A 13,877-nucleotide genomic window follows, 5' to 3' on the forward strand; every position below is an offset into this window, starting at 1 on the left:
ATGCTTGTGCCATCGTCATACAAGCAAATCTCCCATTTTGGGTTTGGGTTGGGTTTTTTTGTTTGTTTGTTTACTAGAATAAAAGCAACAAGTGAACTCATAGTTCTCTCCATATCCTCACATAGGCAAGTCCCTCAGAACATAATCAGATTATACTGGATGGACTGATGTGTTACGTCCCTGAAGGCACATATTCAAATTTAACCACTCTTTCCACGACGGTGCTCATGCATAATTTTTATGTGATCTAAATACCTACTTTACACTTCTGCTCTCTGCAAATTCAGGTTAAATTTCTCCCAAATTTCTCAGCGTACACAAGCCGTTATGTGACCATTTCCCACTCTGCATAATAAAAAGCAAGGCCTGGTTTTATACTCTTCAATCTTTAACAGCAAATGAACGACACACACACACACACACACACACACAAAAAACCCCTAACAAGTTGAACATTCCATTCTTCTAAGTACTGCAAATTGCCAAAAACATATCCATAGAGTACTTTTATTTGTCACGTGGCAGCAACCTTTTAGTTTAAACTCATTCCAGAAAGCTATTTTTTTCTTGTTTTACCATGGCTACCCATAACATTTCAGTCTTCACTTTCAGAAGCTCTGCAAGCATATCAACATAAACTTATGAAAAATATACATCAAACAGACTACTCAAGCCAACCTCCCAAATTAGTAACAAAAGCAAATATCTCCAAGCCCTCTTTGGTGGCACCATGTGAAAGAAATATCAAGAAAAATGGCACGGGTTTTTGTATCTGCATACCAAAATAATTCTAGAACAGTCATAGATTTTCTTGGTAGCACTAGTGCATTAGATTCATGAAAGAGTCAAAAAACCCCCCAAAAAACAAAATAAAACAAACAAAAAAATTATCTGCGCTTCCTCACACATGTGTATGTCATTTACAGAATAGTGCCAAGTCCTACTACAGAGAAAGAAGAGAGTAAATGGCACATGCCTCGTCTTCAGACAGAAAAGGGTCAATTCCAGAGATCATTTCAACTGATGGCACAGTGAAAACCATGCTTGGAAAAGAAATTATTTCTTCATTTCCTCCAAGACAAAACCAGGGCCTAACTGGGTGTGTTACGCCCCAGGAGCTGCCCACAACCACCAAACTTTGGTAGCTGAAGAATCCCTCCTCTCCGCTATCACCCCCAGGCTGTGCCTCCTACCTTATTGTGCGCGAGGCTTTAATTTTTGTCACTTGGAAGTGACAAACCTGTCTCCTCATTTTACAGAAACAAATGACTGTAACTGCATATCACAATCATCAGGTTTGTGACAGCCAAATTTGGTTAAGTGCTAGTTTTTACTAGCTCATCACAAAGCTTACCTGTCAACCGATTTGCTGTTTGAAGTACTCAGGTTTATTACAAAAAAATGACAGCTTTCCTTCTCTCACTTTTGTTCCAGATTAGCAAGGAAGCGTTACACCTTAATGAAATCCACGTTAAACTACAATAAATGATTTTTTCTGAAGTCCAATGCAAATCTTAGATCTCCCCGAACACCCGAAGTACTGGAAGCCTGCGCTGACAAGCAGCACCACGGAAAAACCTGCGTAAAGAGCAAAGGGGAGAGATCAAGGCAAAGTCACACATCGCATACAATGTGAAGAGGCGAAAAGGCATCGCTAATCCAGACAGCATGGACCACGGCCAGCTAGTCAAGGTGTCACAGACATATAAACAAGCAGCCACCTTTCGAACGGAAGCGGCTAGAAAGAATCCTGAACAAGTTGAAGCAAGGCAGGAATGTGGTTGTGTCATCACCCTTTTAGCACTATGTGTACCCTTTATTTTCCTAATGACTCATTTATGCAGATAAACTTAAATGCCTAAAAGGAGTTCTTCTTGGCCCTGAAAACTAAAAATCCTTATATTTATCCACAAATCACATTATCAGGTGAGCAGTGACTATACAGGCTTTCTAACTTTCTTTCCTTGTATGGCCAAACCCGGACTGGCAGAACCATATCCATGGTTCAGGCTGGGGATAAAGAGAGTTTTGGGGGGGGGTGTTTTTTAAGCCTTTAGCATCTTTACTAACATTTCAGAGAAACTCCTCAGAATAGGTCTTTCTTAACAGAGGCATTTATCCACTTAAACAAAAAAAAGACGCTGAAAGAAAACTGCAGAAATGGTCAGACTTGCAGAGCTCCAACACTAGGTAAATATCTGCCCCTAACATGGGACCAGCTTGCCACTTAACACACCAGTTATTCCCAAACCCACTGGTGATTTCTAGGGCTCTTGGGTTTCCACAGGACATGGCATCTTCAGGCTTTCAAAACCCAGGAAAAGACTTAACCACGGCAAGCACCCACCATAACTGCAGTTTTTCCAAAAAGCATGCTTGGTAATATTCAAATCAAAAATGCAACTACCACCTGTAGCTAGATTTATAAACTAAGATCATCTTCAGTATCCATAACTGTATTTCCACTAAAATAGCTCTTACTACAATTACTGCGCTCATTTGTACTTTTGAATATAAAACATTGATAACATTGTAAACGTTTACAATGTTATCATTGATGAGCTACAAAGTGTCCCTTTACTAGAAAACATCTCATAATGCTCTGAAAAAACTGCCTTTATTCAGCTTTCTTGGGTAAAGCAAGCAAACAAATGTTGTGGTCAAATCACCTCAAAACAATGTAGCAGAGCTCAAAGGAAAAAAAAAAGTGATGTAGAACAGTCTCCACAGACAGATATGTACTAAATAGACTGGGACGATACAGCTTGGAAAAGAAAAAAAAGGCCCAAAGAAAACAAAGAACAGAGTTCTATAAAACTCAAAAATCAGGTGGTGACTGGAAAAAGATTATTTTTTCTCACACTAAAAAAAAAAACCTAGGAGGCACTCAATGAGATTACCATTCATTGGGTTTAAAACAAAAAAAAAAAACACCAAACCCAAACACCAAAACCCAGGAATTATTTTTGCACAAATTGTGGGATTCATCGCACAGTATACTGTAGAAGCAACAGGTCTAAACTGTTCAAAAGGTCTAGGTAAATCCACAGACAGGTCCAACAGGCACTATTAAATATGACTGTCAGCACATAGCCTCTAGCTCGGGCCATCTCCAAACCCTTCACCGCTGGTAGATGTGCTGAGGAATGATTACTGCGCTATATATGTTCTTACACCTTCCCCCTAATGACTTACTTCTGGCCACTGTCACAGACCACATGCTGAGCCCAACACACATTTTGCAGTCCTTATTATCCCATCATTCGCTTCCTCTGATAAACCTGTTCGTGTGAAATAATTATTTCCCCAGCTCTAAATTGGAATATATTAAAAACACGCTATCTACAAATAACGCACAGTTTAAGTCAATTCCTTAACTTGATTAGACGGAATGCAAGAATTAAATGAAATGCCGAGCGTTTACAATTCCTCTCTTCCCATCCGTACATGCGAATGCCATTTTATCGGGTTTGCAGTTCATTCCCTACCACCACCGTTTCATTTAGGCACCTTGTACGAAGCAGCACGAGACATTTGTTTTCATCCAGTGAAACCATTAGAAGAATCAATTTGATCTCCAAGGCAAGTTAAGAGTAATGGACTCCTATGTTTACTTAGCAATAAGTACACAACTATTTAATTAGATCTATATGCTGTAAACTGCGTCTTTCGAGGCAACAGCAGCAGCCACAAAGAGTGAAGCATTTCAACTTCTTACATAAACCAATGTTTTCAGTATTTTTTTTTCTGCTTATAACTGCCGAAATGATAACCACCTACTTCCATATCGAAATGCTATTGCAGGTAGAGGCACATCTCCCACCTGGTTTTGTTCCTGCAATCTTACACAACGCTTTTTCAAAGAAACAAGCCATCAACTTGCCACCCCTTGTCAGCCACACGCAATTCCAAGACTGATGTCATATTCCAAGCGACAGACTGTGAACGCGCTCTGCAACTGTAGCATTTAATTTAGAAGTCAGCACTTGACATGTTGAAGTATTTGGAACTCCTGAAGTCTGGCTGTCTGCAGTTGCATAATTTGAGCAGGGACAACCTACTTACAACCGGGCAATACAGAAGAATGTCAACAGACAATCCCTTCTACGTCAAGGGACATCTCCTTCCTCGTCACGTGCCAGCAACAGCATCACTGCTTTGTCACAGTTTGACTTTCTTGTTTAAGCTAGTGGATTACCACGCCTAAAAGGAGTGAAGTTACACACATTGCCAGATCTTCTCATAGAAATATACTCAAACATTACGTTCTCAAAGCCCATTGAAAAAGAAGTTTACCAGATGTAACAGATAACACCAACGAAATGCCAGATGCGAAGCAAGCAATTAAGCGCAAAGTACCCAAGACCTTCTCTTGATCCACGACAAGTCACACAAACACCAGTCACCTCATAGCATGGGCATCACACATCCATTCACAGGAAGGACATAAAAATAAAAAGCCTCCTTCAAGCGAGTCACGGGATACAACCAAAAATAACGTTCGGACGCTTGTTCAACTTCACACGGGGGGAAGCTGTATTTACTTTTGATCCTCTTAGCAAACAGCTGACCAGACCCTCCTAACAACACACATTTGCTACAGCCAACACAGAACGAAACCACCCCTTTTAAAAGTTGCCAGAGTTTATGATTAACCTCCTGTTGCAACAAACATGGCAAGGATTCAGTTTCACTTGCTGACTACTACTCTTACGTATGACAGAAGAAATACATAAGGACACTCCCCCCCACCCAAACCTCACAGTCACAGAAAGAGGAATTCTCTCACCCTGTAAACAAAACCAGCGCGAAACCTTCCGCTTTGGGAAAGCGAGCACGATCCTCCCTCCTGACAAGTCAGCATCCGTGCAACATCCACCTGGGGAGACTAAAGCAGGGTTGGAAATTCCCTTCCCCTGGAAAAGGGCTGCTTGGAGTGTTCACACCAATTAAAGTTTTGGATTAAAAACAGCTGTTTAAATAGAAGTAGTCCCTAGGGAGAGACACTTACAGCATTGTAACTGGTTTCTGGTATAAACAGTTTTACATCAATGGAGGCATTTATGCTGGTAGGGCTGTGTCTAAGCTAGCAGGTTAACACTTGTTCAACTCTATCTCCTTAAACAGATGCACTTAAACCCAGGCAAGGTCTCCAGGTGCATCACACCTCAGATCTGCGTTACATGTAGATGTCAAGCTGCAGTAAGCGACCTCGATGGCAGAAAAAAAGCAGATCGCGCTCAAAATACCCTAAAAGACTCCTGGACGCTAGTCTGTGAGCTGCCTGCACTAAAGCCGTTCCCACTCAGTGTCACCTTGCAGGGTCCGCAGAGCGGTGCTGCAGGGGTGCCCCGCACACAATAAACAACACGTCACCTCACCTACAAAAACATGCAGCTAGAAGCCGGGGATCAACTCAGGAGGTGAACTGGGTGACCTCTACCTAAGTAAAAGCTAAGTGTACTGGACATCCCAAGGACAAATAAAATAAAAATTAAGAGAGAGAAAGCAGGGGCCAACATGTAACTAGGAAACCTGAGAAACTCTCCACGTGGGTATGGCAAACCAAGACCTCACGTGAGGAGTATTATGAAAGCAAGAGACTTCTAGAGACATCAGAATAGATCCTCATACAAATTATCCAGTTATGGATCTATTACAAATAGATCCAAATACAAATTATCCAACTTGGGATCTGTAGCTACCTAGGAAGTACACAGATGACTTCTTTTTACTCTGGGGGACTGCTCAGAGAAGAAAAACCAAAAGCCGAAGCAAAAAACAAGATAGGCTTAACGTGGCACTGCAGTATCAGCAGGGCACATGAAGAAAAAGGGTTGAAAGTCTCAGTCATGAAAGATGTAACACGCAGCTACGAAGCACAGCCAAGAAGAGATAAGAAATGGGTAAGAACAGGTGACCTCTCTGGCACGTGTAGCAAGGATGTACTCCGGTCTAGGGGCAGGCACCGAAACAGCTGCCGCTGGGCATCTGTGGGAACATGCAAGACATGAAAGGACAAACGGTGGAAACCTTCCCCCTGGAAGCGTATAGGAGAAATGCCTGCCTGCCTCCCCAAGGCTACCAGTGAAATGCTGCCTGCGCCTTTCCTCGTGTGTGCAAACACGCACAACATGCGATGCACCGACTTGTGGTAGGCCGTCAGTGGGATAACCCCAGTGTGCGCATATATACAGGCAGGAGGAGACAGACCCTCCCTCTTCAGTGGGCAGAACAGGCTCCCACAGCACAAACAGGAGATGGGCCGGAGGAGTTGTCCCTTAGGCTTTGGTGGAAGATATCTGCACCTCTATTTGGGTGGGAAAAACCTTGCAAGCTTTTCGTAGACGGGAAGAAGCCTCCTGGGGTGTATACATTTAACAGGCTGTGGTGGTCAAGCATGGAGGCATTCCCCAGCATCCCTGTGCATGGGAACAAGTACAGCAGATTTTGGAAGGCAGTGGTACCCTTGTCCTCTGTGTACAAAAGGCTCTTGGCAAGCAAGAAGTAGACTATACCTGCCCCCCTCCCCAGCATCTGCCACTGTTTACGTTCGCATGTAGGGAAATAACCCCCAACACATCAGAGGGGAGCAGAGAAATGGCAGATGAGCACTACGATATCCTCATCACGCGTGGACGCAGGTCAAGCAGAGGCAGCACAGCAGACCCTGGCAGATGGGCACTAAAGGATATGCAGAAAGGGGTGTTGTAGGGAAAACAACAACAACAACAACAAAGGGACAGCAAGCTTTGCCTAAGAGCTAGTGGGAATCCCTCTTTTCCTCCCATAAGCCTGCGCTGGAAAAGGGAGGCAGCAGGTATCCCGCTGAGATGCAGGTGACAACACGACTCCCCCCCCCCCCCGCCAAACTACACGTTTTGCGTGTGCCCAGGCAGCCGAGTGCACCCACGGGCTTCAACAGGCAACGCAGCTCCCTCGGGATGCGCGTAAACACCGCGCACAACGAACGCGTTAAACCCCTCCCTGCCCCGGGAACCCGCTGGGGAGGCGCGGGGGTGACACGGCCCCTCGTGGGAGGGGGACACACGTGCGCACGCGGCGGAGGAAGTGCACCGCGCAATACCATCCCCCCGGGGGGCGAGCCGCAGCTGGGCAGCCCCGGGGACGGCGGTCACGCCAGACGACACGCGTACACACACACACACCCCCCACGGGAAACACGCGTGCACGCAGCGGGGGGGGGGGGGGGGGGGAGAGGGGGGCCGGACCCACGGGGTGCAGCAGTCAAAGCCCTCCCCCGGGTGGGCACAGAGGCGCCGTCCCCCTCCCCTGAGGGGAACCAACGGTCCGCCCTCCCCGCCCGCCTCCAACACCCCTCCCGCCGACCTCAGGCCCGGCCGCGCTCCCCGGTTACCTGCGGTCGGTGGGGCCGGCTGGGCCCGGCGTGCAACGGGGAGGCCGAGCCCCCTATCTGGGGCCGCGCCGGGGCCCTGCCTGGGCCATGACGGCGGGCCGGGAGGCGGCGGCGGAGGAAGAGGAGGAGGAAGAAGAGGCCGCCGCCGCCTCCCCCTCAGGCGGCGCGCGGAGGGAGGGGGGAGCCGCGCGCGAGCCCCCCCGCGAGAGGTGTGCGGGGGGGAGGGGGGGGAAACGGGGACGCGCACGCGGCGGCGCGCGCTGGCCGGCTCGAGGGGAGGGGCGGGGCGGGGAGAGGGGGGGGGGGGGGGGTCCCCGGCGGTCCGAGCTCCCGCGCGCCGCGCCGCCCGGCCGGGCACTTTGTTTGTGTCCCAGAGTGCACCGCGGCGGCGGCGGGGCGGCGGGGGCGGGGCCGCGGCGGCGGGGAGGGCGCATGCGCATTGGGCGGCGGCGGGACCGGCCGGGACGGGGACCCCGCGGCGGGCAGCGCCGGGACGGGGCGTTCCGGTGTGTGCACGGTCCCCCACACACGCACCCCCATCCCGCTGCGTGTGTGTCCCCGGGGACCGGGATGTGCCTGTGCGTGCATCCCCCGGGGACCGGGATGCTCAGGTCCTTGCATCCTCCCCCGAGCACGGGGTGCTCCGGTGCATGCACCCTCGGGGCCAGAACCGTGCACAGTCTGCATGGCAACCCCCCGGTGCTCCGGTGCATGCACCCCCGGGGATCGGGACCGTGCACAGTCTGCATGGCAACCCCCCGGTGCTCCGGTGCATGCACCCCCGGGGATCGGGACCGTGCACAGTCTGCATGGCAACCCCCCGGTGCTCCGGTGCATGCACCCCCGGGGATCGGGACCGTGCACAGTCTGCATGGCAACCCCCCGGTGCTCCGGTGCATGCACCCCTGGGGGCCGGCACCGTGCACAGTCTGTGTGGCAACCCCCCGGTGCTCCGGTGCATGCACCCCCGGGGGCCGGGACCGTGCACAGTCTGCGTGGCAACCCCCCGGTGCTCCGGTGCATGCACCCCCGGGGATCGGGACCGTGCACAGTCTGCATGGCAACCCCCCGGTGCTCCGGTGCATGCACCCCCGGGGGCCGGGACCGTGCACGCCGTGCATCTCCCCACCCAAGCACGGGCTACTTCGGTACGTGCATCCCTCGGGGCCCAGGACCGTGCATCCCAACCCCCCCGGTGCTCCTGTGCATGCACCCCCTTGGCCCAGGACCGTGCACAGCGTGCGTTCTACCCCCTCCCGAACACGGGGTGCTCCGGTGCGTGCACCCCCCCGGACCCACAACCGTGCATTAGCTCCCCCACCCCGGCCTATGAGCACGGGGTGCTCCTGCGCACGCACCCCCGTGGCCCAGGACCGTGCAAACCACCCTCTGGTTTGCATCAATCCCCATCAAATTCAGCGTTAACGAGTCTCGAATTAATGCACCCCTATAATTTAGTCCAAATCTGCGCTAACTCGGGGTAAGCGCAGCTTAATTTAACGTGATTTAACGGAGGTGGTTGTTGTTGTTGGGTTGTTGTTTTTTTTTTTTTTCCGCGACAAGCGCTCAGTAAATTGTAGCAGGAAACAGATTTTGAAAGGCCGCGGTCCAAAACTGTTAATCAGCAGTAAAAAATTTAAAACTGGCCCCTGGAAAACGCCACACTGCTCCGTCGGCAAAAAAAAAACCAAACCCAACCCCACCAACAAACCCACCCCGAGGCCGAACTCCCCGCACCGTAGTAAAAACCCTGGGACCGTTTTAGCCGATTCCTCGCAAAATTGAGAAGCAGAGCGCCAGCAATCTCCAGGGTCGGACTCTCTGCTGCTTAATTTTCCTTTCGCTTCCTCTTATCTCGGCTTTATATTCGCGGGGAGCTGTACTGCAACCCCGACGCACGACGGCCTGCCATTGCAATCCGCTCCTGCGCGAAGCGGGAGCAAAATAACACCGATTTCAGCAGGTCGCCCGGGTTGCTCCCGCTTTTATAAGACGTCATTTGCGAGGCAAGGAATAATCTGCTCCTGGCTATCCGTGGTAACTCCTGAATCACTGAGGATTAATAAAAAAACCTCAGGCTGCCATCCCTTCAAAACGCTGCTCTGAAAAACGTGGAGCTGGGGGCGTTCGATGGCGATACTTTTGTGGATCGAGTGATTTTAGTTAACCGACAGCCAGACCCTGCTCGAGACTGGCTCTGAGCAAGTCACGGGCTCTGCACGGGAGAGAAATAGGGTCCAAGCTACCCGAATTCACAGGCTTCCCCTGGAGCAGGGGCGAGCATGGGATGCTTGGCCGGTGCAAATCAGCGTGCGGAGGTTGGATTTGCCTCCAAATCGGCGGTGTTTGTGAGGCACGGAGCTGGCTTGTGCACGGGCATTCATTTCCCCCAGAAAAACCACCGTGTCTTCGGCTTAAGAAAAAAAAAAAAAAATTCAAAAAGCCCTTTATTTAATTTCTTCCTCTTTTTCCTTTTTCCTTACAACCTCCCGCAATGGCACACCCGGCTCCCGGCTGCCATCTCCGCGTGGCTCGTTAGGTTTCCAATTAATGGCGGGGCATTCGGGTGGGGGAAGCCGGTAGGTTTGGGACGCGGAGCGCTCCGCACGTCACGCAGAGGAGCGCGTGAGCATCCCCAGCCTGGCTCAGATAGGAATTTCTTCCCTCTCCAGCAGAAGAGGCTGTTTTATTAATAACAATTTATTAGTCCTCAATAACCTGAAGAGGTTCTCCAGCGATTCCCAGAGCCGCAATGTTTGCTGGAGTAAATCTGGGAGGGAAACGTACTGATTTACGCCCGCTTGGGTTTCCTAAGCTACCAGATCGTCCTTTATTGCTCTTTGCTTTTGCTCCGGAGTTGGAGTTTCTCAGCGAGAGGCGTCGCAATGAATTGCTGAAATCCCGACTCCCGGTAAGGGGGATTTGCTCTTACACGCAAGTTTACAACGTCGTGGTCTCGATTCATGGATGTAGATGGAGCGACGCTGACATAAATCCCGAGTAATTCGGTGTGCATCTAGTGAGAGTGAGCCTGCGCTCGTTTGTAGGGACCTAGGGAGTTCCTTGGTTGAACCGGCCGGAATTTGAGGGGTGTAAAACACCGTTGGGAAAAGGAGGAGAAAGCTTTACGAAGGGTGACTCGTAGCCTCCACCTTCACCGTTGAAATGGGATGCAAGCTGCCGGAGCGGGGGACGCTTAGCAGAGCGGTCCCGCATCGCTCTCGGGGCTCGCTGCCAACAAGGAAGGGGGTCCTGTCTGCAGCACGACGGATGCGGCTGGAGGCTGTGCCATCCCCCGAACGCCCTCCTCGTCTGTTTAAACAGAAATCGTAGTTTCCCATCCACCCAGAAGACACCCAGCTACATCTCCCATCCGTCACTGGGGTCTGGCCCCTCACTTTAATCCTGGAATCTTTCCCCTCCTGGCTTGCTGACCCCATTCAAGCAACCAGAACGTGCAATTCCTGGCTGGAAGCTGGTTTACCCTCTTTCTGCAGCCTGTGGGATATGTTTTCCTTCGCTTCAGTGGCTCTTGGAGCAGATCCCGCACTGCTACGAGCCCGCTTGCCTGCTCCTGGCAGCGTGCGTCCGTTAACACCGAAAGCAAATGACACCTTCCCTGCACAGCCTTCCTCTCCCCTCCCTGACCTCGGCACTTCCAGAGGGAAAAATCTCTTTGCTCCCACCCTCGAGGACTCACTGCCTACTCCTTAGTGTAGCATCAGTGTGCAGGAGCCGTCTCTTCTCCATCCTCCTGCCTGTTGCGGTCTCCGGGATTCGATTAATTTGCTTTAGCTCAATCCTGCTGACTTCCCTCTTTGGCAACCCCCTGATTTTCTCCTGGCACCGGGAGGGTTTGGTGTTTATGTCCTCTTGAGACCTGGGGGTTAAAGCATCCTGGTCGGCAGGAGAGGAGGCTGAAGCGGGCGGTTTGAGAGAGGAATCTGTTTTCTGAGATGCTCTGAGTTACAACAGCCCCTCGGAAATGCCATTGCCCAGGAGCTCTGGGAACCAAACCTCTTGGTTGGGTGACTGAGGACGAATTTAACAGCTATCTGTATGGAGAAAGAGCAATCTAAAAGAGCAGAGGGGTGGTAAGACCGGGATGGATGAGCTGAGCAGAGGGTAAGGGCAGAAAAGGGACGTTACGGTCCTAGGACATGTCAGGGAGCATGTTTCTGGCAGGAATAAGGAAAGATTCGTGGCTGGAGCACCAGGTTCTGGTGTGACCTTGGTGGGACACTGTGGTCACTTCTGTCTGGGGACAATAATTTTGGATGTATGCAGTCTCCAGCAGTAGCAGGAGGGTATTTTATGAGCCGATCCTACAGAGCTCGGCTTGCCAAATTTAGCCAAACGAGGCTGAAAGAGGGTACAACTGTCTGCCAACACATGGGAGGGGAGATACAAACCAAGGCGAGAGAAAAGCTGTTTAAACTGAAGAACGGTGTTAGCACAAGGATAAGGAGGAGCAAACATCCAGGAATTACTCGGGTTGGAGATCAGGAGAACTCAGCCCTTGGAGGGAGGAGGTTTGGGAGCAAAGGAGCAAACCACCAGTTCAACACGTACCTGGTGATGTTCATGCACGGGGGAGCAGCCTGTGGCATCCTCTGGAAGTGCCTTATAAGAGGAAATATGCTGATAAAACAGAATTATCCTGGACTGAGGAGCAGCACTATTTGCAGCACGGGGTGGGGGACTCCAGCCATGGGTTCACCCCTAATAATTTCCCCCTGATGGGACCACAGACATGCATCTCTCTGCCCACTGGTCCCCGCTGTTTCTGGGGTACCATCATGGATACAGTGACAGAGAAGCTCCTGTAAGGTTTATTTTCTTATCCCACTATTCTTTTTTAAAAGTTAAATTGTGATGGTTGTGCTGCTATGATTAAGTAGGGACTTTTTCCTACCCGTTAATATCCCAAAGCCTTTGGCATCGTTTGAAATTCCAATTATTCAACTCAAACCCAGCAATAGCAATGAAATGACAAAAAAAAGAAAAGAAAAGAAAAGAGAAGAGAAGAGAAGAGAAGAGAAGAGAAGAGAAGAAAAGAGAGAAGAAAAGAGAGAAGAAAAGAGAAGAAAAGAGAAGAAAAGAGAAGAAAAGAGAAGAAAAGAGAGAAGAAAAGAGAGAAGAAGAGAGAAGAAAAAAGAGAAGAGAAGAGAAGAGAAGAGAAGAGAAGAGAAGAGAAGAGAAGAGAAGAGAAGAGAAGAGAAGAGAAGAGAAGAGAAGAGAAGAGAGAGGAGGAGAGAGGAGAGAAGAGAAGAGAGAAGAGAGAGGAGGAGAGAGGAGGAGAGAAGAGAGGAGAGGAGAGGAGAGGAGAGGAGAGGAGAGGAGAGAAGAGAGGAGAGGAGAGGAGAGGAGAGGAGAGGAGAGGAGAGGAGAGGAGAGGAGAGGAGAGGAGAGAGGAGAGGAGAGGAGAGGAGAGGAGAGGAGAGGAGAGGAGAGGAGAGAAGAGAGAAGAGAGAAGAGAGAAGAGAGAAGAGAGAAGAGAGAAGAGAGAAGAGAGAAGAGAGAAGAGAGAAGAGAGAAGAGAGAAGAGAGAAGAGAGAAGAGAGAAGAGAGAAGAGAGAAGAGAAGAGAAGAGAAGAGAAGAGAAGAGAAGAGAAGAGAAGAGAAGAGAAGAGAAGAGAAGAGAAGAGAAGAGAAGAGAAGAGAAGGTGGGGGGAAAAGCCGGGGCAGGCTGCCGCCTTAATGAGCCGAAACCCAGGACCCGGCTGTCCGGGCGCCAAGGGAAGTCATCTAAAATGAATGTCACACCTGGTTATAAATAGGGTGGCATGCGTGGCTGTGCCCATTAACGTAGTGACACATCCCACAGCCACGCGTTAACCCTTTCCCTTGCCCTCCCATGGGGCTAAATATAGGCAGCTTCTGCCCGGCCGCAGCAGCAGCAGCATTTTCTAGCCCCGTCGGTGGATGGAAATCACCAATATACAGAAAATAAACCGCAGCTGCTCTTCAGCATCAGGCTGTGCTTTCACCTAGCAGCAGAGCCTGTTTGACCCAAGCAAAAATATCCAAATTACCTTGTAATGAGCCCATGCTTATTGCAATGATACAGCTCCAAAATCTGCGTTGCCGTCTCCCAGATTTCAGCCATCCCGTGTTTCGGAGGACAACGCCGCACCTAGAGAGACAGCACCGAGTTCCTACTATCTATGGTTATTATATAGTTAAGTGAAAGAGCCCAGCATCTCCTCTGTTTTAGCCCTGTTTAGGCTCTAGGTCCTCCTAATCAGTAGCAGAATTATCTATATGTATGCACATATAGAGAGGAGGTAGGTGCTCATAAGCAGTCTGCAAAACAGAGACGATTCAAAATTTCCGGGGAACAGTTTTTGCTCCCTGGGTTTTGTCTCCTCTGTCATGTAATGTTCTGCTTTAGCATCTTCAAATCGAATTAACCATTTATTTATAGCTGAATGAGCTATGGAAAAGGGAGATTTAAAGTATTGTTCTTGGGATGGAGACTAAAAAAAAAAAATATATA

General features: G+C 49.9%; 1 protein-coding gene and 1 long non-coding RNA gene across 7 annotated transcripts in view; both read right to left on the bottom strand.

The window, feature by feature from the left end:
- Positions 1-7,664, bottom strand: part of ZBTB44 (zinc finger and BTB domain containing 44) — a 38,069-nt gene extending 30,405 nt beyond the window's left edge. For 4 of the 6 annotated variants that reach the window (XM_054802918.1, XM_054802917.1, XM_054802916.1 and 1 more), the window contains exon 1: positions 7,379-7,658. The gene's annotated coding sequence lies outside the window, so the exon portion shown is untranslated. Of the gene's footprint in view, positions 1-1,354; positions 1,579-7,378 lie in introns of all 6 variants that reach the window. The other 2 variants (XM_054802915.1, XM_054802914.1) reach the window with 2 other exon arrangements.
- A 2,251-nt stretch (positions 7,665-9,915) lies between these two features.
- On the bottom strand, positions 9,916-12,419 carry LOC129196065 (uncharacterized). The gene is made up of 3 exons (XR_008574031.1): positions 12,294-12,419; positions 11,951-12,001; positions 9,916-11,258 (listed from the first exon to the last, which is right to left on the bottom strand). It is a non-coding gene; the product is annotated as an uncharacterized LOC129196065 (long non-coding RNA).
- Between the last annotated feature and the right edge of the window lie 1,458 nt (positions 12,420-13,877).

The sequence above is a fragment of the Grus americana genome, chromosome 24 (genome assembly GCF_028858705.1).
Source record: "Grus americana isolate bGruAme1 chromosome 24, bGruAme1.mat, whole genome shotgun sequence".
Lineage (NCBI taxonomy): Eukaryota > Metazoa > Chordata > Aves > Gruiformes > Gruidae > Grus > Grus americana.